We start from the raw sequence: 25,184 nt of genomic DNA, 5'->3' as shown, positions 1-25,184 counted from the left end.
AGAAAATGTGTCTACACTGTAGGATATGTGACAAAAGAACAAAATTATTTTTAAATTAATAAAGAAAATTAAAGAATAAAACACTCCTGGGAAACACTCTTTATGTACAGAAAAGCCTCTAAATTGTATACAGTAGGCAGACAGATGGCATTATATGAAATTCAACTGGTGCTTGCAAATTAGATATCATTTAATTTTTTTATATAATAATCCTAAAAATGGACAATTCATTCTTTCTTCTGTAAATAATTGCTTTGGTCTGAGTTCATATATAATATCATTTACCAAACACACACATAAAAATAATTATTATTAGTTCTCAAGAAAATTATTCAGTAGATTGTGTAGTATGCCATTAATTGAAGGTATATTTCTCAAGATACACAAAGATACCTCCATGTAATTCAGTCAAACACAAATCTATCTAATGATATGTATGAAGTAAGAGAATTGGTGTGTCAGCATTTTCAATTTAATTGAAAAGCTTCAGATTGCCATTACCTCTATGCCAAATAACATACATTATTCCTCAGATGATAGACAAACATAAGCATAGTCATTTTATTTCTGGGCATGCACTGTAGAAGAACTCATAAGAGAAATTGTTGCTCTGTGTTTCATCATCCTTTCCGGACCCATTTGAAAACCTTTAACTTCCTAGAAATTGAAACAAAGGATCAATGGATATGGGCACAAAATATATCTGACGCACTGTTACCGATGTCTTCCACTTTGCTTCCCAAAAGGAAACTCTGATTTAACAAATAAAGTTTCCATAGAAGAAAATGTTGCAAGTTTAAAATATACTTAATTTGCCTGAAACATGACTGGGTTGAGTTCCGGTAATAAAAAAATTAAAAAGTCTGATTTTGGTTCTGCCAATGCTTGTCTACAGCTGGCAAGGCCTAAGAGCCAAGAGTGAGTAATATAAGTGGGTCACATATAAAACACTTACATAAGCTTTACATCCCCATTAAAAGCCTATTGGGGAGGATCCCTCCCCACATTTTATTGATGAGCAAACTGAAGCTGGGGTTTCCCTGGTGGCTCAGTGATAAGGAATCCACCTGCCAGTGCAGGAGACATGAGTTTGATCCCTGGGTTGGGAAAATTCCCTGGAGAAGGTAATGATAACCCACTCCAGCATTCTTGCCTGAGAAATCCCATGGGCAGAGGAGCATGACAGGCTACAGTTCATGTGGTTGCGACAGTTAGACAAGGCTTAGCTTGTCTAAAACAACAAGAGTAAACTGAAGATGAGCCAGGCAGAGTACCTTGCCCAGGATTATAGAATGAACAGATGGAAGGGACAGGGCCAGACCTGACCTGCTCCATCCTTTATACTGAACTACCACACTAAAAAGCTATCACCAAGTTCAAATTTATTGGCTCTGCAACTGATACTTTCATGGAAATGACTGTTTTTATTTGATTTTATTAGGTATGACTGGGAAAGATGTGTGGAAGAAATACAAATTCAAGGAAATGCTAAAAGATGAAATTCAAATGAGATTTGGGTATAAGTTTTGGATTTTATTTACTTATGCTATTACTGGCTTCCCCAGAGGCTCAGCAGTAAAGGCTCTGCCTTTGATGCAGGAGTCTCAGGAGACTGGGTTTGATCCCTAGCGTCAGTAAGATCCCCTGGAGAAGGGCATGACAACCCATTCCAGTATTCCTGCCTGAAGAATCCCACGGACAGAGAAGCCTGGCAGGCTATAATCTACGGAGTTGTAAAGAATTGGACACTACAGAAGCGACTTAGCACATGAGCACATCCACAGGAAAATAGTGCCATTATTTTGTAGAATGGTAAGAATTATTTGTAAGGTTCCATTTCTCTTAAATAAAATCCCTGCCAAAATAGTAGTAAAGTCAGTCCCATGGTTTTAATATAATCACTCAATGTTTCAGTTATATTTCACTTAAACTGCATATCCATAGAAACCATACACATTTTCCTGCCACCTAATGATTAGGCATATTCAAGTAAACTGACAAAGAGCAGCATTACATGTAGGTCAGAAAGCTGAGATACTTGAGACACATGCCATCAAAACACTCATATTCAAGTACAGGAAATAAAACATTTCCTAATATCTATTGTAGAAGATAGACTATGGGGAATTCTGTGCCAGGCAGATGAAGTCCACTGAGATGGTGATTGCAGTCATGAAATTGAAAGACACTTACTCCTTGGAAGGAAAGTTATGACCAACCTAGAGAGCATATTAAAAAGCAGAGACATTACTTTGTCAACAAAGGTTCGTCTAGTCAAGGCAATGGTTTTTCCAGTGGTCATGTATGGATGTGAGAGTTGGACTATAAAGAAAGCTGAGCACTGAAGAATTGATGCTTTTGAACTGTGATGTTGGAGAAGACTCTGGAGTGTCCCTTGGACTGCAAGGAGATCCAACCAGTCCATCCTAAAGCAGATCAGTCCTGGGTGTTCATTGGAAGGACTTGATGTTGAAGCTGAAACTCCAATACTTTGGCCACCTCATGCGAAGAGCTGACTCATTGGAAAAGACCCTGATGCTGGGAGGGATTGGGGGCAGGAGGAGAAGGGGATGACAGAAGATGAGATGGTTAGATGGCATCACCAACTCAATGGACATGAGCTTGCATAAACTCCGGGAATTGGTAATGGACAGGGAAGGCCTGGTGTGCTGCGGTTCATGGGGTCACAAAAAATCAGACATGACTGAGCGACTGAACTGAACTGAACTGATGGCTCTGAAAGAGTCAATGGGAGCTACAGGAAAGAGTCAACTTATGCATTGAGCCTAGGAGGCAGGCAGACAATATTTGGACAGAGTAGGCAGGAAAGAGAAACAGTGCTAAGAAAGAATTCCTTGAAAAAAAATCACAGCAGTAATGAAAAATATAGCCTATTCTATATAATTTCATGTAATTCTTTGGAAGAATATGAATGGCAGTAATGCTGGAACCATAATTTGGGGGTGTCTGACTACAAAATAAAGGAATTTGGACTTAACCACTGGTTTTTAAAGAGATTCAGCAAACAGCTCATGAATTCTGTCAAGTCCCCAGCTAGAATGAGTGTGTCATGTAACCTGAAATGATGGGTAGATTTCTTCAGTTTCATATTAGAGTGGTGTTAATCACAAGAGAGCTGTAACATTAGGGGAGACTATCCATTTCCTTGTCAGAGATTCATAGATGGCTAGACTCCCATTATACAGTAGCCTTCAGTCTCAGGGAACAAACCGTAGCCATCAAAAAGTAGTACCTCCCTTTGCTGGAAAGCCAAATTAATTTAATTTACAGGGAATTCCAATCACACAGATAGTTGAAGGCTTCTCTCAAACCAACAGTCCCCCATACATATGGCTCATTTAAATAAATGATATCAGTAATAAGAGACACATGCATTTTTTTGCCAATACTTTTGTAGCTTAAAACATCAATAAATATTAGTGATTTTTCTAGGCTGTACTAAAAATATGGGAAATAAACTGTGCTAAGTATTCTTTATGTGATGAAACATGTATAGTTTATGATGATATTAGAAAAAGGATGAACACGTTTATAATATATTTACTGAAAAAGAGTTGTGTTGATGGCATGCTCTACTAAGATATATACAAATGTAACAAAAACCTTGAAGGGCTTCTGTTAGCATTAACATTCTGTCTTGAATTGCTGGAGTTTAATATTGTTTATATTTTCAAAACTACTTTTGTAACCCAATCACATGGATCCAGTTGATTCCAAAAGCGCTCTCAGTATATTTTAAATAAAATGGTATTGTAGCATTTTGAAGAAAATCACAAAGATGTCGTTATCCTATTTTCTCTTCCTATTCCAAGCACACAGGAAAACAGACTCATGCAAGTATTATATATTTAAGACTTTGTCCTTGTTGCCTTTACCATTAAGTGATGAGATCTGTTCTCTCATGCTAAACTTAAAGTAATAGGTCTCAACATCCTTTTTCATACAAACGACACACATATACACAAATCACTATTTATTAACTCTGATGTATAACTGCATCAATGCATGGGGTTTATTGAGGTTAAGCATATGGGCAGAGAAGTATCAGAGCACATGAAATCCATGAGCTCTCAGGCCAGAGAACACAGACCAGCTATGGCTGGACTGGATGACGCACCAGGGAACGAGCTCCTGGTGAAGCTGCTTTCTACTAAGGGAAATAGCAGGCAACTATCAAGACAAAAGCAAAACAAGAACTATCTGTTCAAGGAAAATGTCCTGACAAAAAGGCTGTGTCCACATAACTCAGAATCTGTTATGAGCCAGTTCTTCCATGAGCTTCCCTAGGCTAATGATGGGCTTCCTGCCTTCTTGCTCATCATCAAAAGTGGAGGAATGGAGCCTCCAAGGTTATTGAGTTTGTCTCTTGTTATCTGTATAATGTAGTTTGGTCAAATTCCATGCTAGCTGAACAATTAAGTACAGTTAATAGATGCAATATTTTAACATATTTTTCTTAAACAGAAAAGACAGAGACAAAAATTTAGTAGTGCGCCAAAACTGGGGCGTGGTTGAGAGTAGGTGGTATATAAAGAATGCTCTCTATCGTTTCTGGCTTAAACTTATAGTTTCACTATAGTTGGAGAGATGAAATAGATATACGTGAAAATGTTTCAATAATTATGATGCTCCAAAAAATCTAAAATGAGTTGTACAATAATCATAAGCTCAGCTGGGAAAGAATCCGCCTGCAATGCAGGAGACCCTGGTACAATTCCTGGATCAGGAAGTTCGCCTGAAGATGGGATCAGCTACCCACTCTAGTATTCTTAGGCTTCCCTGGTGGCTCAGACGGTAAAGAATCTGCCTGCAATGCGAGAGACACGGGTTTGATCCCTGGGTCTGGAAGATCCCCTGGAGGAGGGCATGGCAACCCTCTCCAATATTCTTGCCTGGAGAATCCCCATGGATAGAGAAACATGGCGGGCTACATCCATGGAGTAGCAAATGGGACATGACTGAGTGACTAACCACAGGTGCTTGTTACTTTAGCAATTTTATGGTGCGCTTGTATAACAAAATAAGCATTCTCTAGTTGAATAAAATTATAAAAAGTAACTTTTCATGATTTTAGAAAGATTGATGTGAAGTATTTTAAAAACCATTTGAAATCTGTTTTTTTAATATTTACCTTTTGCTGTGTTCAAATTGAATTTAAAACAAAGAAAAAAATTAACATCTGTGAGTACAAGACATAATTTTTTTCTCTTCCAACACATAATCAAAATTTTAACCATTTTACCTGTAACTAGCTTTCCAATGACTATTTCTATTTTTCAAAATGCAGCATATTCCCCCCTTACAAGAAACTGCTATTTAAATTTTAAAACTGTGGCACATTATTAATAGTCACTGTGTAACTATTGCTCTTCTACTTGTAGGCTCCAATCACTGACATGTCATTATAAACATAGAATACAAGAGACTATATTAACTAATTCCAAAATGAACCATAAATTCAGCAAGTTAAATTTTTGTGTACTTTAGAATTTTATGTAATTCTGAGATCTATATAATGATTAATATCACAAACCTATGTTTATGCTCAGAGTAGGTTGTATCCAGGGTAGAACAAGGGTAGGACATTTTTCTTGAGATCTAACATATACACTTTTGTCAGTCTCCATGAGAAATAAAACAGTATTACATATACCTTAACACAACCTATATTCAATCACTATTTCATCTTAACATTTCTGGCTATCCATTTAATATAGCAACAAGTGGACAAAATTTAGCAGGACATTTCCTAAAGTACTTTTTAGTCAGAATAATAATATATCTATATTATTTTCTTTAATTTCATGATACCAGATTATCTTCATGTTATTTAAAAAATTTTTTTCCCTTTTCTAACTTTTAATATTTATTGCATAGTGATACTTCCAAGTACTGGAACACTATTTATCTAGCAATCATAAAATCAAGCATTAGACACTGTTCTTACGCCAAACTGCAGAACTGGTAACAGACAACAAGGTGTTTCAGTAAATTATCCAGAGTCATACTCTTAATAATTATGACCCCATACTTATGCCCCTATTCCATTTATGTTAGGAGAAAATATGAGGTTGAGAGAGGGTTGAAATTATATATTTTTTTCCTTTTAATTTATTGATATGGCCTTATTTAGATCTTGACTTTTGTTCAAGGAAAGGATATATAGTTCCAGTTTCTGAAATATAGGTTGTCCTTATAGTTGCATAATAACTTAATAAAGGTTAAAAAAATAAACATTAAACATAACAAAAGTTTAATAAAGTTTAACTTCCCTTACAGGCACATTTAACATAATCTAGAAAAAGAATACAAAACTTTATCTATTAAAAGCTCAATGTATTATTTTCCACATGTGTTAGGGACTTTCAAGCCACAGAGAGAAGCATTTGAAGTTGTTTATATTTAACAAAGTCTGTCTGGTTGTTTGCAGTTAGTCACAGGACACCAAGTTAAGCAAGACACCAAGAAAAACTAATCAATCAACCAACCAACCAACCAACGAAACCCAAAATATTGAATTAAATATATCAGAATAGCTTTGAATTATATCACTTGACAAACGTCGATATTTAAGACAAGATTTCTTTATTAAGTATGTCTATATATTAATCAGAATCCTCACTCACTAATAATTAGGAAAATGTATCTGCAGGAGAGTAAACAAACCTAGATTTAGAAACCTCTGCACATCATAACGTTGCATGTAGAGCTGTACATTTCAGGGAATGGGCGATAAGGGTTAATATGAAGAATATGGGGCTTCCCTGATAGCTCAGTCGGTAAAAAATCCATCTGCAATGCAGGAGACCCCGGTTCGATTCCTGGGTTTGGAAGAGTCCCTGGAGAAGGGAGAAATAAAAGATGAAGCATAGGAGAATTAAAAAGATGTTGACTATCATTTATTAAAGTCTACAAGATGTTTGCTACCTCACATATCCTATTTAGTCTTTCAACAACTCTATTATATAATACACGTAAATGAACAATTTGTAGCTAATAGAAGTTACATAAATAATTCAAGGTCAGATACCTGAATATGAGCAGTGAAATCTAAACTGATAGGAAGTGTAAAAGAGCAATAATAATGAAGTGAGAGCCAGATTACTGAGTGGATGATAGCTTTTACTTTAATTTTCTCTATTTTCACTGACACTTTCAAGCTTAGAGATTCTTTACTAGATTTCTTGATGGCCAAGTGAAATGAGTAAATATCTCTTGTAAATGTTTCAGAAGTTAACTAGTTTATTTCCATAACATCCAGCTTGATTTCAGACTTTGCAAATTAAAACAGAAAATCTAATGTGAGAATTTGCAAATATGTTCATAGCAGAGATTTAACTGTCACAAAGGTAAATTCATAAAGTGAAACCCATTACATTTATACAATTTGCAAATTTAGCAAAACATGAAATATGAGTTTTGAAAGCTAGAGTAGCTGGTGATAGGAAAACATTCATAATACTATCCAACTTTTGGAAACTTTCATGAAGAAGGTAGTAGTTCATGAATTATTTATTCATTAAAAGCAGCACTTAATTCAAAGGAGAGTCTTCTAGATTTCTGTATTTGTGTAAAAGAAGGTTTATGTTTGGATTAATAGGTGGGGAGTAGACAATTAAATATTAGACACTAATCGTTAAAAGACAGGGTAGGTATGTTTCTGGTCTGCTTTTTAATAAGCAAATGAATACCAAGCTGATATTTTGCCCACTTAACTATCTGGAAATTATATTTTTGGAACATATTTTCAGTATACAATTTCTGGGAATAATTCCCAGAAAGATATATGATCAGACCCAGTCTCTTTATTTTTCCTTGGGATAAATATAAACTTATTTTGAAATTAAGGTATATAAACAAAAACAAAGTCATGATCTGAAATGTGTGGTTAGATTTGAGAAGGGCTCTGCTTCTACTTGGGTGTTACACAGAGTCTGTTGGCAGTGTGGACTAAAAACACGTACATGATCCCAGAGCCCCTGTGGGATAAACTGGCATGTAGCATAGCTTGTTGGTAATCATGGCTGACATGTGCTTTCAGGTATTTGGCAGCTGAATGTACTGTGTGTATTTGTCAGCTGTCCAGCCACACTCAGGGTTAGGGGTGGAGGAGAGGGGAAGAAATTAAGGGTAGGAAAAGCCATAAACTTTAAGAATTCACCTGATACATGGATCTTAAGTAGAATCAAATTTTCCTTTAAATTAATCAGTAGACATCAGCTTTTCGGTATCACAACTCCTCTTTCTCCCTTTAATTGGCTTTATTCTATTTCATTTCTAAGGAAACTAAAGCATAGGTGTACTCCATCTCCTGCCAAGATCCATACTCTGAAAATTTAGTGGTAGCTTCTGGTGACATGCAAGTTTTTTTATTCTAGCCTTAATTGAGCTGTTTTTCTTTTTATTTTTCCTTCATCTGGCAATGGTCTACTACAACTAACTAAATGAATGAATGAATTAAATAATAGATTAAACTGGGATTATAATCCTTGCTTAAATAAGGGCTACTCATGTCAACTAGTGATGTTTTCAAGGTGGCATGCTGGGAAATTTTATTAGATTTTATTAGATTTCTCATAGGTTTCTTCTGTGCTTTAAGATGAAATCATCTCATTAATAACATTTCTTGTCTAACTTTTAGGCATGTTACAGGTTTTCTTCTCTATGAACAGTGAACACCAAGTGCATTTTTGACATCTTGAAGTATTCATGTATTTTTCAACGTAGTCTTGTAATGTTATGTAAGTATGTTTAAGTTCTTACTAGTAGACACATCACATTTTTTCATGGGCAACAAAGCTGTTTCTGGCAAAACAATATTTTCTTACAGTATTGAGGAATACATGAAAAACTCAGAAGTTAATCATCAAGGATGTATGTCTGTAAATTAAAAAAAAAAGTAGTTTCAGTAATCTTGAAGATCGTGGCTCATTCTCTCAAAAGAAGGTGATCTTTTCAGGCACTGTAGGCTAAATAATGGGGCACTGCTTTTATTAATCTCAGCTAAAGACCTTATCAAGTTTCTATTTTTCTAGATTGCTAACTATAAGGTGAGATGGGTATTTTTATTCCTTCAGGACATGTGTAACCAATGAATGATTTCTCGTTATTACCTTAGGTCAATAATGAGAAAATATCTCCTATGGAGGTTTACATCTGTACCTTTAAAAACAGAAGATTTTCTGTATAAGGCACTTATATAGAAATAGCCCAAATTTGCTGGGTTTACATCATTTATATAAAAAAGGCCCTATTTAGAGGTATATCTCTACAAGATCACTTAGCAGATTAGAAACTATGTTTAGTACAATTTGCAAGAACTTTTAAGCCTTTAAATTAATTTACTTCTTAAAACAAAAGTTTTATTTAAAAAATTCCAGTGTAATAAAATAAAATTTAATCAGATAAAATTACCCATACATCTACATTTTAAAATAGTCAATCTTAACACTGTGTTTCCACTGGTAAAATTACTTAGCATATCTGAATGCATTTATTTTAATTTTAATAAAATTAAAATCATGCTTCATATACTGTTTTTAACTTAATCTTAGTGATATAACATTAGTATATTTTATACCACAAATGCATCACCAACTCAATGGACACGAGTTTGAGCAAACTCCAGGAGATGGTGAAGGATGGGGAAGCTTGGCATGCTGCAGTCCATGGGGTCTCAAAGAGTGGGACACAACTTGGCAACTGAACGACAAGTTGACCAAGTTTACAAGTGGCCCCAGTGTGTGCTGTTCAGCATGCCGATGACTATATACATCCTCTATTCAATTGGTTACTATTACTAAAGTGTTTCCAAATTGCAATAAGGTAATTGATTTTAATCAGGAATGGATGAATATTTCCTTTCTATGAAGTTTGATTTGATCCTTTGAGAATTCACAAAACACTATATGCTACTATATTTACATTCTACTGACTGACAAGAAATGAATTAGGCTAGTTTATACCCTACCACACTGAAGTTTGTTAGACTTAGTCCATCAGCATACCTTATCATTTCTGTTTCAGCTAGGAAATGAGGTCAAAGCCTGAATTAACATTTTCTTGGTGTCACTGAAAATTCATGAAATGTTTTAAAGACTACAGTGTAGTGTGAACTCATATGAACTTGCCAGAACTCTTCTTCCTAACCTGTTCCTTTAATTTCACATCAATTCAGCCTGAAGATGTGTATGCCTATATCATACTGCATAGCTCCACCTGTCTAATTCCCTCAATTATTTAACCAAAGTGAAAGAATGCCCAGCAGAGATGTATTATAATGAGATTGCTCCATTAACTTTGAATTTCTGGCATAATTTATTTTTGGAAAGAAGATGGAAGAAAGCATATCAGTCTAACTTCATATGACTTGTAATCAATATTAAAGGTTCCTGTGCAGAATCAATACCAAGGTGCCAAGGCAAAACTAGATGGATATTAGTTTATATACTTTGAGTTGTCTGCTTGGAGAATTATCTAAAAGTACAAGCTCATTCACTATCCTGTTGTGAGTTGAAATCACTCCAGAATCTATCGTTCACAGTAGCCAATAATTTCATATTTTAGAATCAGTAAGTCAGAATATTTGACACCAATAAAAAATTTACATGCCATACATACAAACCTTATTTTAGTGATTTGTGAATATGAGCAAAGAAAACACTGAATATTTTTATAGGTGAAAAGAAAACTAAGAACCCAAGGTATTGGAAAATGATATTGGGTTAAATCTTCAATAAAAACAACCCTTTGGGAAGCAAAACAGTATTTTTAAATAAATTTATATGCATAGTTGGACTGCTTTACAAGTTCTCTACCTTTTCTTTGAATATAATTCAGTTTTATTCTGAGGATGATTCCACGTGTGGGAAGCCCAGATAAATGTATCATCTAAGAGTTGTGGTATGACAGAATGATAGTTCCAGCTTTCAGAAGCTATGAAGTTCATTGTTCTATGAAGAATTTGGTAGACTTTTTAAAAGTGTAACTAAATTTCCATTGCTGTCATAATTATTACTCTTTTTGAATCATTAAACTATTTGTTTACCTTTTTCATCTCCTAAATGAAATTGATAGAAATAGAAGTGGATCATTTTGTATCCTCTTTTTTTTTGCACAACACTGAAATGGGACACATTGCCTTTTATGGGAATTCTTTGAAAGAATACAAATTAATAAAGGGAATATAGCAATCAAATCATTTTATTTATAGTTTACTGAATACTAAAATTATAAAAATATTTTAAACAGGTATAAAAATGTGGATTCAACTAATGTAGAATATCTTGTGATTTTCATTCATAAATTGCAAAGCAATGTTTTGCTGGTCAATTTATATGATCAACTATAATTTCATATCACCTGTGAATCCTTTTAACAGATCCCCATTTTAAAGGCAAGGGGTACAATATGCAACCTTTGCATCTCTATATGGGAGCAAGTCAGACCAGAAACTGTGAATCTGAACTTGACCTATCCAGCAGGCGTTGCTGCTGCCCTGCTCAGGTCCACTCTGAGGGCTGCTGTGAGTGCTACTGCTAGCAGCTCACAGCTGCCTCTTCCCTTGAATACTGTTCTCTCCTGATGGGACCTGCTGGGCAAGAAGATAACCTAGGAAATAATGTTCCTCTTCCACTTCTTAGGCAGCCTGTGATCAGTGACTCACTGACAAGGGTGAAAAAAAGTTAGGCCCTTGCTTCATGGTGGGTACCAACAGAGTGGTAACATTCCCTATGAAATGAGACCGAAGACATATTTCACCTGCACTCACATCTGTGCCTAGCTTTTTCCAGACTTATTCTGCTTTCCTCACTTGCTTCAGGTGTCACCCAGACCATTGCTTCAAGGTATCACTTGCTCAAAGTTCTATTTCTCTGACTCTGCTTGTAGTGAACAGAGATCAACAATGTGTTATCTTACTGAAAAAAAAGAAAAAAAAATCAGTCTGTTGACATTGAAATGATTTTTTTTTAATATAAATTGTAGCAAGTTCCAGGCTTCCCAGGTGATGCTGGTGATAAAAAGCCTGCCTGCCAATGCTGGAGACTAAGAGATATGGGTTCAATTACTGTGTCAAGAAGATCCCCTGGAACAGGGCGAGGCAACCCACTCCAGTACTCTTGCCTGGAGTATCCCATGGACAGAGAAGCCTGGCGGGCCACGGTCCACAGCGTCACAAATAGCTGGACACGACTAAAGCCGCTGAGCATGCATGCACACATGTAGGAAGTTCTAGATGATTATGATTTTGTGTATTCATTCATAGGAATGAATGGAAATAAGAATTTCATTCCAAATAAGAATTTTTCTGCTTGCTTCATTGAGATATAATTGACACTAGAAATGCATAAATTTACTATATATAGCATAAAGTTATGATTTATGAAATGATTTCCACAATAAGTTTAGTGAACATCCATCATCTCATATAAATACAAAATAAAAGAAAAATATTTCTTGTGATTAAAACTCTTAGGATTCACTTTCTTAACTTTCATATATAACATGCAACAGTATTATTTATATTAATCAGGTTTCACATTATATCTCTAGTACTTATTTATCTGAAATTAAAAAGAAAATGTTTTCAGAATATTGGTTCACTTCTTAGTCCTAGTCTGTTTGCATTTAAAATCAATTTGGTGACCAATTGAAAAATAAAAATGAGATTGCTTTTAAAATATACTTTCACAAAAGTTGTATGTTTACCTTTAAAACAACTTTTATTCTTTCCTCACCATTAGAGTAATAAGAAAATATAATAGTACCAAATAAGACTGTCAACTTTTTGTAGGATGTAAATAGTTCAGTAGTTAGGATCAACAAAGAATATGAAGAAAGCCCAAATTCCTCCCTAAGTGTGCTGGGTTCCTTACTGTTTTTCTCTGCTTAAATGATATTAACGCTTGTCCTTATTGAAGAGGAAATAAGTCTGTGCTTGGAGCCTCGCAGACAACCATTCATCATTCTCTCATGCAAAAGAGAAAACTCTGTACCAGCACGCAAAATTCAAAGGCAGCTACAGTAACAGAAAATCAATAGGCTGTATTAGAAAACTCAGAGGCTAATCAGAGCCCGGTCTCCAGGCGTGATGTACTTCAAGAGAAGCATTGCTTTAGGACATAACTCAATTCTCTGAACACCACAGACTGCAGCTTAATTCAAGCATTTAGGGGGAAAATGAGAGTCTTTAAAATATACATTTTGTTCTTTATTGCCTCCCAAAGAAGCTTCAGTGCTGTACTGTAATGAATAATGATAACATACATTCTTAAAAACTGATGTTAGCTCAGTCATTACACCCAAATGGAATGAAAGGCCCTGCTGTGTGAAGCAATGAGATGTCATTAGTAAGCAGCATCTCTGCCTAAAGGAGGATGCATATTGTTACTTGTTAAACACACTATTAATATTGGTAAAGGTAAATGACAACTGACTACTTTCATAAGCAGCTGATTTTGCTGAAATATTTTAACTAATCCTGAACCCTAAGAGAAGATACTCAAATTGAAATTTATTGCGTGAAAAATTTCAAGTAAGTTGAAACTGACACTATATAATAAAGATGCATTCAGGTTAAACTATTCAAAAATGCTAAGCTCTAAAAACATACCTAAATATTTTTCACTGGTGTAATGTTTTCCCCTTGGAAACGCAAAACATTTTGGAATATATTACATGGAAAATTTTTCTAAATTTTCTCTACAATAAGTTGAATATACTCTTAATTCAAGTATTTTTCCCTTGTGGGAATACAGAATTTATGCAAGAATTTTAACAGCATTATATAGGTTCATAATATATCTACCTTCTTTTTTATTTCTATGAATTTTTAACATTTAAAATCATCAACATGTCTTCAAAAATTAGCTTGCTTTTTTGGATAAATTTATCATACATCAGTATAATTCTGAATTGCTATTGTTCAGTTGCTCAGTCATGTCTGACTCTTTGTGACCCCAAGGACTGCAGCAAGCCAGGCTTCCCTGTCCTTCACTATCCCCTGGAGTTTGCTCAAACTCATGTCCATTGAGTGAGTGATGCCATCCAACCATCTCGTCCTCTGTCGTCTCCTTCTCCTCTTGCCTTCAATCTTTCCCAGGATCAGGGTCTTTTCCAAAATGAGTCAATTCTTCACATCTGGTGACCAAAGTACTAATGCTTCAGCTTCACCATCAGTACTTCCAATGAACATTCAGAGTTGATTTTCCGTAGGATTGACTGGTTTAATCTCCTTGATGTCCAAGTGACTCTCAAGAATCTTCTCCAACACCACAGTTTAAAAGCATCAATTCTTTTTTTTTTTTTTATTTTTATTTTTTTTCTATTCATATTTTTTTTTCCAGTGGGTTTTGTTATACATTGATGTGAATCAGCCATAGAGTTACACGTATTCCCCGTCCCGATCCCCCCTCCCACCTCCCTCTCCACCCGATTCCTCTGGGTCTTCCCAGCCCACCAGGCCCGAGAACTTGACTCATGCATCCCACCTGGGCTGATGATCTGTTTCACCATAGATAATACACATGCTGTTCTTTCGAAACATCCCACCCTCACCTTCTCCCACAGAGTTCAAAAGTCTGTTCTGTACTTCTGCGTCTCTTCTTCTGCCCTGCATATAGGGCCATCGTTACCATCTTTCTAAATTCCATATATATGTGTTAGTATACTGTAATTGTTCTTTATCTTTCTGGCTTACTTCACTCTGTATAATGGGCTCCAGTTTCATCCATCAACTCCTGGAGAAACCATGGCTTTGACTAGACAGACTTTTATTGGCAACGTCCCTGCTGTTTAATACATTGTCTAGATTTGTCATAGCTTTTCTTCCAAGGAGCAAGCATCTTTCAATTTCATGGCTACAGTCATTGTCCACAGTAATTTTTGAGGGAGCCCAAGAAAATAGTCTGTCACCATTTCTATTGTTTCCTCATCAATTTGCTATGAAGTTATGGGACTAGATGCCATGATCTTAGTTTCTTGAATGTTGAGAGTTAAGCTAGCTTTTTCACTTTCCTCTTTTACCTTCATCAAGAGGCTCTTTAATTCCTCTTTGCTTGCTCCCATAAGGGTGGTGTCATATACATATCAGAGGTTATTGATATTTCTCCCAGCAATCTTGATTCCAGCTTGTGTTTCATCCAGCCTGGCATTTGGCATGATGTACTCTGCATATAAGTTAAAAAAGCATGGTGATAATATATAGCCTTGATGTATTCCTTTCTCAATTTTGAACCAGTCTGTAGTCTGCTGTTCCATGTCTGGTTCTAACTGTTGTTTCTTGACCTGCATACAGGTTACTCAGGAGGCAGGTGAGGTGGTTTTGTATTCTCACCTCTTTAAGAATTTTCCACAGTTTGGTATGATCCACATAATAAAAGGATTTAGTGTAGTCAATGAAGCAGAAATAAATATTTTTCTGGAATTCTCTTGCTTTTTCTATGGTCTAGCGGATGTTGGCAATTTGATCTTTTGTTCCTCTGCCTTTTTGAAATGCAGCTTGTACATCTGGAAGTTCTTGGTTCACATACTGTTGAAGTCTAGCTTGAAGGATTTTGAGCATGACCTTTCTAGCGTGTGGAATGAGTGCACTTGTACAGTAGTTTGAACGCTGTTTGGCACTGCCCTTCTTTGAGATGGGAATGAAAACTGACCTTTTTCAGTCCTGTGGCCACTACTGAGTTTTTCAAATTTGCTGGCATATTGAGTACAGCGCTTTAATAGCATCATCTTTTAGGATTTGAAATAGCTCAGCTGGAATTCCATCACCTCCACTAGCTTTCTTGCATATAGTGATGCTTCCTAAGGCCCATTTGATTTGGCACTCCAGGATGTCTGGCTGTAGGTCAGTTATCACACCATTGTTTTTATCTGGGTCTTTAAGATCTTTTTGTATAGTTCTTCTTGCTACCCCTTCTTAATAACTTCTACTTCTGTTACCGTTTCCGTCCTTTATTGTGCCTGTCTTTGCATGAAATTCTGAATTATGTATAAAAAGTTCCTGTTTCAGTATTAAAGGGACATTTGTGCTTTAATGAACTCCCGATTTTATCTTGGGGGGGGGTGTGTGTGTTAGTCACTCAGTCGTGTCTGACTCTTTGCGACCGCATAGACTGTAGCCCATCAGACTCCTCTGTCCATGGGATTCTCCAGGCAAGAATACTGGAGTGGGTTGCCATTTTCTTCTCCAGGCTTAGTGAGGTTAGCAACTTGAATTTAAATGTATGCACAAATATATGTACTTATTGGAATAAATGAAATGTCAAAATCAATTTGAATCCAATAATTTTAACAAAAAGAAGTAATATCATGAGAATGAAACCCTGCTTGGAAACAAAAGCTAATTAAGAGTTTTCTAATGCCCCAGAGAGAGAAATTTACAGAGAAGAGTCATAGCTGGTTTAAGATTGGCAACTCTCAAATGTGACAGCTCATTCAGCTGTCCCATGGAGACACAATTCAGCATCTGGGATGATAATTATTAGACTTCAGAATACTTCTTGGAAATGTCTGATGTTTAAAGAGCTTACAGAAGCAGACTCTCTGGAATTACTGTAATTCTATATATTAATAAATGCTTTGTCAATATGTGTGTATCTTCTTACCAGTGAGTTATTGCTATGTTGACATGCCAAAAGTGGCATGCTGTACATATAAAGAAATATTTTTACAGTAGATAATTCTTTCTGTTTACCTTTTGAAGACAGATATTGTAATTTACAATGTCAATATTTAAAAATCAAAATGCATTACCTTTGTGGAATGATATTGGTAAATAAACTCATAAATAAAATAAGTGAAAGGATCCAATTTTAGCATAAACTTAAAAATATTCTACCTTTCTAAAAATCATTTAGCAAATTTGAGATGTCTTCTTTTTCAAGAGTTTTAAATAAAATTCTCAGACATGCTTATATACGTAGTATCTTAATACAATATTCATTTTAAAAACTATATTTGATAGATGATTTTTTAAGGTGATTAGGAAAAGACTGTTTTGAAGCATCAATGGTTAGTTTTCTGAATATGTCATATTATACATTTCAAATGGCTGATTTCATGTTCTTTTCTAAGAATAAACATGTTAGTATCGATGTTAGTACCATCGATGCTATCCCTGCCATTCTGTAACCTTACATACATCACTTCAGTTTCTTCACTGTAGAATCTTAATTCTATCGACTGTAAACATTCTACTATACAAAAGTTTGAAAACATTCTGAAAAACACATTATGTGCTACAAAATAAAGTTATATCTTGAATATCCCCCCAACTTTATGCTAAAGGATTTTAAAATTTCTTTAGAAAAGAAACAATTTAATAGTATACCCTGTTATTTTAGGTTCTAGAAATCTTCAAGTATTTACAACATGTTATTGAAAAAAGCTGTTAGACACAAATTATAGAAACCATACTTAAACTGGGGAGACTGCACTCCGTGGGTTCAGTCACTGCTGGATTCATGAAATCAATGATGTTGAGGCCACGATTCTTTCATACTCAAACTCTCCATTCATATAGTTGATAGAGAGCCTGCAGGGGGAACGATACTCACCTTCTAACAGCTTCTCAGGGCCAGGATGAAAGGGACATTGAATAACAATGAAAAAATGTCCTTGGAAGAACTCCGATTGGTCTAATTTTGTCGGACATTTGTTAAGTGAATCCCTGTCTCTTCCCCGTGTCTTCACTGTGGCTCAGGGTTGATAGACTCGCTAAACCTTTACAGTGGCCCCAAAACCATGAACAGGGGGTGACTGGGTGAGCTCCACATAGAGACAAGTTTCACAAAAATAAATGGTTCTGCTTTTAGAATAAAAAATGGTAGAATGGGTGTTGAATATCTCAAAACAACAGAAGTCAAAGGTATCAATAATAGATTTCCTAGGACCCTATAACAATTTACATGTTGGCATATCCCCATTATCAAGAATTCAGGAAATGAAACATCCTAATTGACAAGGATCTCATCTATCAAACAGGAGAACTGGTTACTATGAGGAGAGTCATGAAAATGTTGACACTCTATGTAACTATAGGACAAATAATCTATCATATAAATGCTGCTTTTCAGATAGTCATGTGTGTATACATAATACTATAGTTTTGTTCTTTAAAAAATTATAGAGTTTATAACATTAATTTTACCAGACAATCCCCTATTCTTTTCAATTTTTACAAGTTTATCCATTGAAGATCATTGACTATTCAATATAAAGAAGCTCCCACAGTCTGGATTTGGCTGTTCTTATATGCTCAATGTGGCTCAAAATTTGGTTTTTCCTTTGCCTTTCTGGATATTGGCAGATAAATATAGAGACCTGACCAGACTCAGGTTCATTTCTTTGGCAAGGTTATAAATGGCGGTACATTCTTTCATCAGGGATAGGGAACGGTAATGTCTGATTTTCTCTCATTTTTATTTGTACACAATGTCCACATCCATTACTTCACTGGTATGGTTAAGTGGTGATATTCTATCATTTCTTTTTCAATTATTGCTTGGTATACTTTTATAAAGACACATTTCCCCATGTATATTATTTGCCTATCTATTGGTATAGTTCTTAAAGAAAGAGCAAGAACAATGTTTGATTATATTACTCTGTTTACCAATTTTTTAGAATAATAAACTATTTCTCTATTATGTTGGATAGTTTATATGTTAACTTGAGTAGGCTACAGTTACCAGTTAGTCACACACTTACCTTGTCATTGCTGTGAAGGTTTTTCATATATATGGTTATAATCCATAATCAGTAAAAGAGATCATTTAAGATAATCTAGGTGGGCATGAATTAATTAGTTAAACACCTTTAAAAACAGAACTGAGGTTGTCTTGAGAAGAAATTCTGCCTCTGGTGAACAGCTTCAATTAATGTGCCAGAGTCCTAGCCTATCCTTGTTCATAACCAGCCCTTTGGATGTTAAATTAGCCTTATAAGCTTCTCTCTCTCTCTCTCTATTATACACACACACACACACACACACACACACACATTTCTGATTCTGCTTTTCTTGTTGAACCCTGATTGGTAACAATTTTAGTAACAGGTGTGGGTCCAGAGGACTAGCAGGATAAGGATGAAGTTTCTAAATTGGCTCTAGGTTTTGCTGAATTGCTTTTCTACTTGCTTAGATTTCAGCACTAATGACTATGATTTTCAGAGGTTAAAAAAAGGGGCTCTCGAAGTCCACGTTATTATTTGGCAACAGAGGTAGCCAAAATATCATCTTGTATACTCCTAACGAAATACATAAAGAAATGATGTTCTACATGACCATTCATTTGCTGGTTTAGAATATTTTAGTCAAACTAAGAGAATAATATTTCTCCTGATTATAGTGGAAAAACAGTGAGGAAAGAAAAGGTTATCACAGGGCTTCAAATTCTCAGGTTCAGCTGAGTATAAATGACCTAAAAGCTTCTGTGACTGCCTTGAAAGAAACCTTTATCTCCTGTTGCCACAGAACTGAGAGTTATGAAAACAAGTCAGATCTCAGAGAAACAGACAGTAGCGTGGTGGTTAGCAGGGGTTGGGTTAGGGAAAATATGTGTCTAGGGGTGAAAATTCTAGTTATAAGATTAACAAGCTCTGGGAATCTAATGTACAGTATGACTGCTTATAGTTAGTAATATTGTATTATAGACTTGAATGTTGCTGAGAGAGTAGATCTTAAATGCTCTCACCACCACAAAGAAATGTTAATTAAGTGCTGACACTGTAACTGTGCGATGGTGATAATCTTGCAATATATAAATGTATCAAATCAACATGTAGTATAGCTTAAACTTTCACAATGTTATATGTCTATTACATTTCAATAAAACTGGAAACAAAAAATCAGAGTCTCATTTTGTGCATGATGGGATTACAGTGCATACTGAATCTCCCACCTTATTGTTTGGGAAGGAATAAGATCCTGAAAATTCAAATGGGGTCATATATGCAGAACACTTGGAAGCAAGTGAAGACAAATCCCCAAATTCTTCTCTGTCAGCACAAGTCTTCCTGAGACTGCTGCCTTGAAAAGCACTGCTGTTGCTATTTAGGGCCCACTCCAGGCATCTCTTTGTTTCTAGACCTATAACTGCACAGAACTATATATAGCCTGGTCCTATATTTAGACTCAATCACTAAGGGGTCTCAAAGGACAAGGTATAAGATGTGAACCATGAAAAAGTGACTTACACATCAAAAGAAGTGCATGATTATTTTTAGTATATACGCAGATACAGAGATCTGGGGAATATGTGTGGGAATGGATTTTAAGGGTGTGGGGAAAGAGGAGAGTGAAAAAGTTGGCTTGAAGCTCAATATTCAGAAAACTAAGATCATGGCATCTGGTCCCATCACTTCATGGGGAATAGATGGGGAAACAGTGGACACAATGGCGGACTTTATTTTTCTGGGCTCCAAAATCACTGCAGATGGTGATTGCAGCCTTGAAATTAAAAGATGCTTACTCCTTGGAAGGAAAGTTATGACCAACCTAGATAGCATATTTAAAACCAGAGACATTACTTTGCCAACAAGGTCCATCTGGTCAAGGCTATGGTTTTTCCAGTAGTCATGTATGGATGTGAGAGTTGGATGGTGAAGAAAGCTGAGCACCGAAGAATTGATGCTTTTGAACTGTGGTGTTGGAGAAGACTCTTGAGAATCCCTTGGACTGCAAGGAGATTCAACCAGTCCATCCTAAAGGAGATCAATCCTGGGTGTTCACTGGAAGGACTGATGTTGAAGATGAAACTCCAATACTTTGGCCACCTCATGCGAAGAGTTGACTCATTGGAAAAGACCCTGATGCGGGGAGGGATTGGGGGCAGGAGAAGAAGGGGATAACAGAGGATGAGATGGCTGGATGGTATCACCGACTCCATGGACATGAGTTTGTATAAACTCCGGGCGTTGGTGATGGACAGGGAGGACTGGCGTGCTGTGATTCACAGGGTCACAAAGAGTTGGACATGACTGAGTGACTGAACTGAACTGAACTGAATGGTGTATGGACATAAAATGAGATCCAGCCCTATTTATTGACATAGGACCACTAAACAGGGGTCCTGGACTCAGTGTTTGATGGAAGATGTTAGAAAGGGCTCTACAGGTTGTTTTGCTTGATTTTTTTGAAAGACCCTAACATGAACTACATACATTAAATGAAGTTGAAATATCAAAACTATCTTGATAAACTATGGAGAAAAATGTCCAAACACTTAGAGATATTAGAATGTTAGAATACATTTACCATGTTAAGATCGGCTCAGTTATGCTAGGAGGGTACATAGAACCTACCCTTTGCATGCAAAAAATGGGACAAATTTATGAGGGGAGTTCCAGCATCCCTGAAGAGTTCTGTGGCCATTGTACGTGCATGTAGGTGAGAACGATACCATCCAGTTTGAATCCTGAAATGCACAGGGATAACGGAATACCAGGATGGCAGGGATCAAGAGGTTGCAATTAGTTATAAAGACTAGGTGACTGTAGTTGGGAGAAAATTCTCCTTAAATATCTAATTTTTATGCATCTTGCTGATTCTCTTAGAAAAGGCATTTACAGAAAACTTAAGAATAATTGTATAAGGAAATACTTTAGGATAATCAACTTAAACACCTTTCCCTCTCCAAAGATAAATGGGGGTAATAAACATAAATCCTTCCTCACCTCTCTGGAGATAGTTCAGTTCAGTTCAGTTCAGTCACTCAGTAGTGTCTGACTCTTTGAACCCCATGAACTGCAGCATGGCAGGCCTCCCTGTCCATCACCAACTCCCGGAGTCCATCCAAACCCATGTCCATGGAGTCAGTGATGCCATCCAGCCATCTCATCCTCTGTCATCCCCTTCTCCTCCTGCCCTCAATATTTCCCAGCATCAGGGTCTTTTCCAATGAGTAAGCTCTTCATATCAGGTGGCCAAAGTGTTGGAGTTTCAGCCTCAGCATCAGTCCTTCCAATGAACACCCAGGACTGATCTCCTTCAGGATGGACTGGTTGGATCTCCTTGCAGCCCAAGGGACTCTCAAGAGTCTTGTCCAACACCACAGTTCAAAAGCATCAATTTTCGTGGCTCAGCTTTCTTTATAGTCCAACTCTCACATCCATACATGACCACTGAAAAAACCATAGCCTTGACTAGATGGACCTTTGTTGACAAATTAATGTCTCTTCTTTTTAATATGCTGTCTAGGTTGGTCATAACTTTCCTTCCAAGGAGTAAGCATCTTTTAATTTCATGGCTGCAGTCACCATCTGCAGTGATTTGGGAGCCCCCAAAAGTAAAGTCTGCCACTGTCTCCACTGTTTCCCCATCTATTTCCCATGAAGTGATGGGACTGAATGCCATGATCTTAGTTTTCTGAATGTTGAGCTTCAAGCCAACTTTTTCACTCTCCTCTTTCACTTTCATCAAGAGGCTTTTTAGTTCCTCTTCACTTTCTGCCATAAGGGTGATGTCATCTGCATATATGAGGTTATTGGTATTTCTCCCAACAATCTTGATTCCGGCTTGTGCTTCTTCCAGCCCAGAGTTTCTCGTGATGTACTCTGCATATAAGTTAAATAAGCAGGGTGACAATATACACCCTTGATGTACTCCTTTTCCTATTTGGAACCAGTCCGTTGTTCCATGTTCAGTTCTAACTGTTGCTTCCTGACCTGCATACAGGTTTCTCAAGAGGCAGGTCAGGTGGTCTGCTATTCCCATCTCTTTCAGAATTTTCCACAGTTTGTTGTGATCCACACAGTCAAAGGCTTTGGCATAGTCAATAAAACAGAAATAGATGTTTTTCTGGAACTCTCTTGCTTTTTCAATGATCCAGTGGATGTTGGCAATTTGATCTCTGGTTCCTCTGCCTTTTCTAAAACCAGCTTGAACATCTGGAAGGTCATGGTTCATGTATTGCTGAAGCAATTTTCCTGACTTGGGAAATTTTAAGCATTACTTTACCAGCATGTGAGATGAGTGCAATTGTGCAGTAGTTTGAGCATTCTTTGGGATTGCCTTCCTTTGGGATTGGAATGAAAACTGACCTTTTCCAGTCTTGTGGCCACTGCTGAATTTTCCAAATTTGCTGGCATATTGAGTGCAGCACTTTCATAGCATCATCTTCAGGATTTGAAATAGCTCAACTGGAATTCCATCACCTCTACTAGCTTTGTTCATAGTGATGCCTCCTAAGGCCCACTTGACTTCACATTCCAGGATGTCTGGCTCTAGGTGAGTGATCACACCTTCATGATTACCTGGGTCATAAAAATATTTTTGTACAGTTCTGTGTATTCTTGTCACCTCTTCTTAATATATTTTGCTTCTGTTAGGTCCCTACCATTTCTGTCCTTTATTGAGTCCATCTTTGCAATAAATGTTCCCTTGGTATCTCTAATTTTCTTGAAGAGCTCTCTAGTCTTTCCCATTCTATTTGTTTCCATACAAAAGTAAACATAAGATCTTTCTCTCTCTCTCTGGAAAGCAAGTCAGGCCAGTCACAAACTTCATACATTCAGACTTTCCTGATTTCTAATTTTCTCTCCTGTGATCCAGGTTACTGTATGTACAAGTACTATATGTTCCTCATTGCATCATGCTGTGATGACTAGGGTTTGAGTAATCAGTGCTCATATATTGTTCTTGTTGCTATTTTTGCTATGAATAATAAATATTGTGTGTCTCTGACCAAAGCATCTCATATCATTTTATGACTTCTGTCAGTGTGTGTATATGTATGTGTATAGATAAAATCAGACCAATTTTTTGTGTACAAGTAGGATGAAAGTTCAGCTCCTTTCCAGTTTCTGACTTATGATTCAATACATATAATAAATTTTAATGAGTGAAAATTATATTTTTATAAATATAAAATGAAAGAGAAAAGCTTGAGAAGATGTTTTGCTAGTGAAGACTGTTTTCAAAGGGATTGTAGGCCACTTTCCTATTATAAATAGGTACATCAGAAACCCTGAAGAGTGGGATAAGGTGAATATATTCATCAAAATAAAGTATTGCCTTGTAAAATTTGAGAAACTAACATTCCATGTATTGGTTATTCAATTACCATGAAACTCGACTACAAAAATGTCACCACTTGATTATAAATGTATAAGAGTTCACATATATATCATTAATTAATGATATTTTGGTGCGCATAATTTTGTCCTTAAAAACATATAGTGTGACAACATGATTATTTGCTCCAGTAAATCTTTGCTAGTGGTAGAGTGCTAAAACTATCCCCTGTGAATAATGGTGGCTACTATTGACACATCAAAACTGTACATTCTGATGCATGTATATAGGTTTGGAACTTCAGAAAAACAGTCATCATCAAGGCAGGGTAGAAGAGAATGGCTTCATAAAGCAAAGAGATTTACTCTCATTGAACGATTTTAACACTGTTCTAATGGAATTAAACTTTTAATTTCTTCTCAATAGCTAAATATTGTATAATTTTATTAACAAACTAATGTTTTTCTGGTTGCAGTATTTCACTTTACATAGTTATTTCTAACTTGAGTCTACACAGACATGCTATATTTTATGTGCATTTTAAGTATCATATAAGATTTCAAACAATCTTGGGCTTTAGCAGGGTGCATTCAGACACTGGAAAATGTAGATTTTTCAAGATGAGTCACTCCTTGCTAACAACGTTTCAACTGATTCCCTCCATACTTATAATTAAATCCAATTCCCTTAACAAAATCTGTAGAACATCTGGTTGATTTGGCCCCTCACAATTATTTTAATCTGGCCCAATGAAATTCTTATATTTGCTTATTAATTTTAAGCCACACTAGGGTTTGGACAATTCCAAAAAAAATATTAAATCTTCTCTCATGTTAGCATATTAACCAAGTTCCAGAATCTCTGATTAACTGCCACACTCTCAATATTCCCTATTCTCTTTCTCAACTTCATATATTATTTCTACAGAACAATACAATGTTACATATATTTGGTTTGTAATTATAGTTCTTCTTTCCTTCTTATATATCTTTAATAAAGAGAAAAGCATTACATGTATTATATACTGATTAGAATGTCTAGAATATAGCTTAAACACAAATTAGAATCTATCTAAATATAGTAATCAAAATTATCAGACCATGTAAAGCAAAGAACAGCATGTAACTCCAAAGAAAGGGAAATCTCTACCATA

Source organism: Muntiacus reevesi, chromosome 16 (genome assembly GCF_963930625.1).
Source record: "Muntiacus reevesi chromosome 16, mMunRee1.1, whole genome shotgun sequence".
NCBI lineage: Eukaryota > Metazoa > Chordata > Mammalia > Artiodactyla > Cervidae > Muntiacus > Muntiacus reevesi.
The sequence above is the reverse complement of the archived record's forward strand: the minus strand, read 5'-3'. Positions refer to the sequence as shown.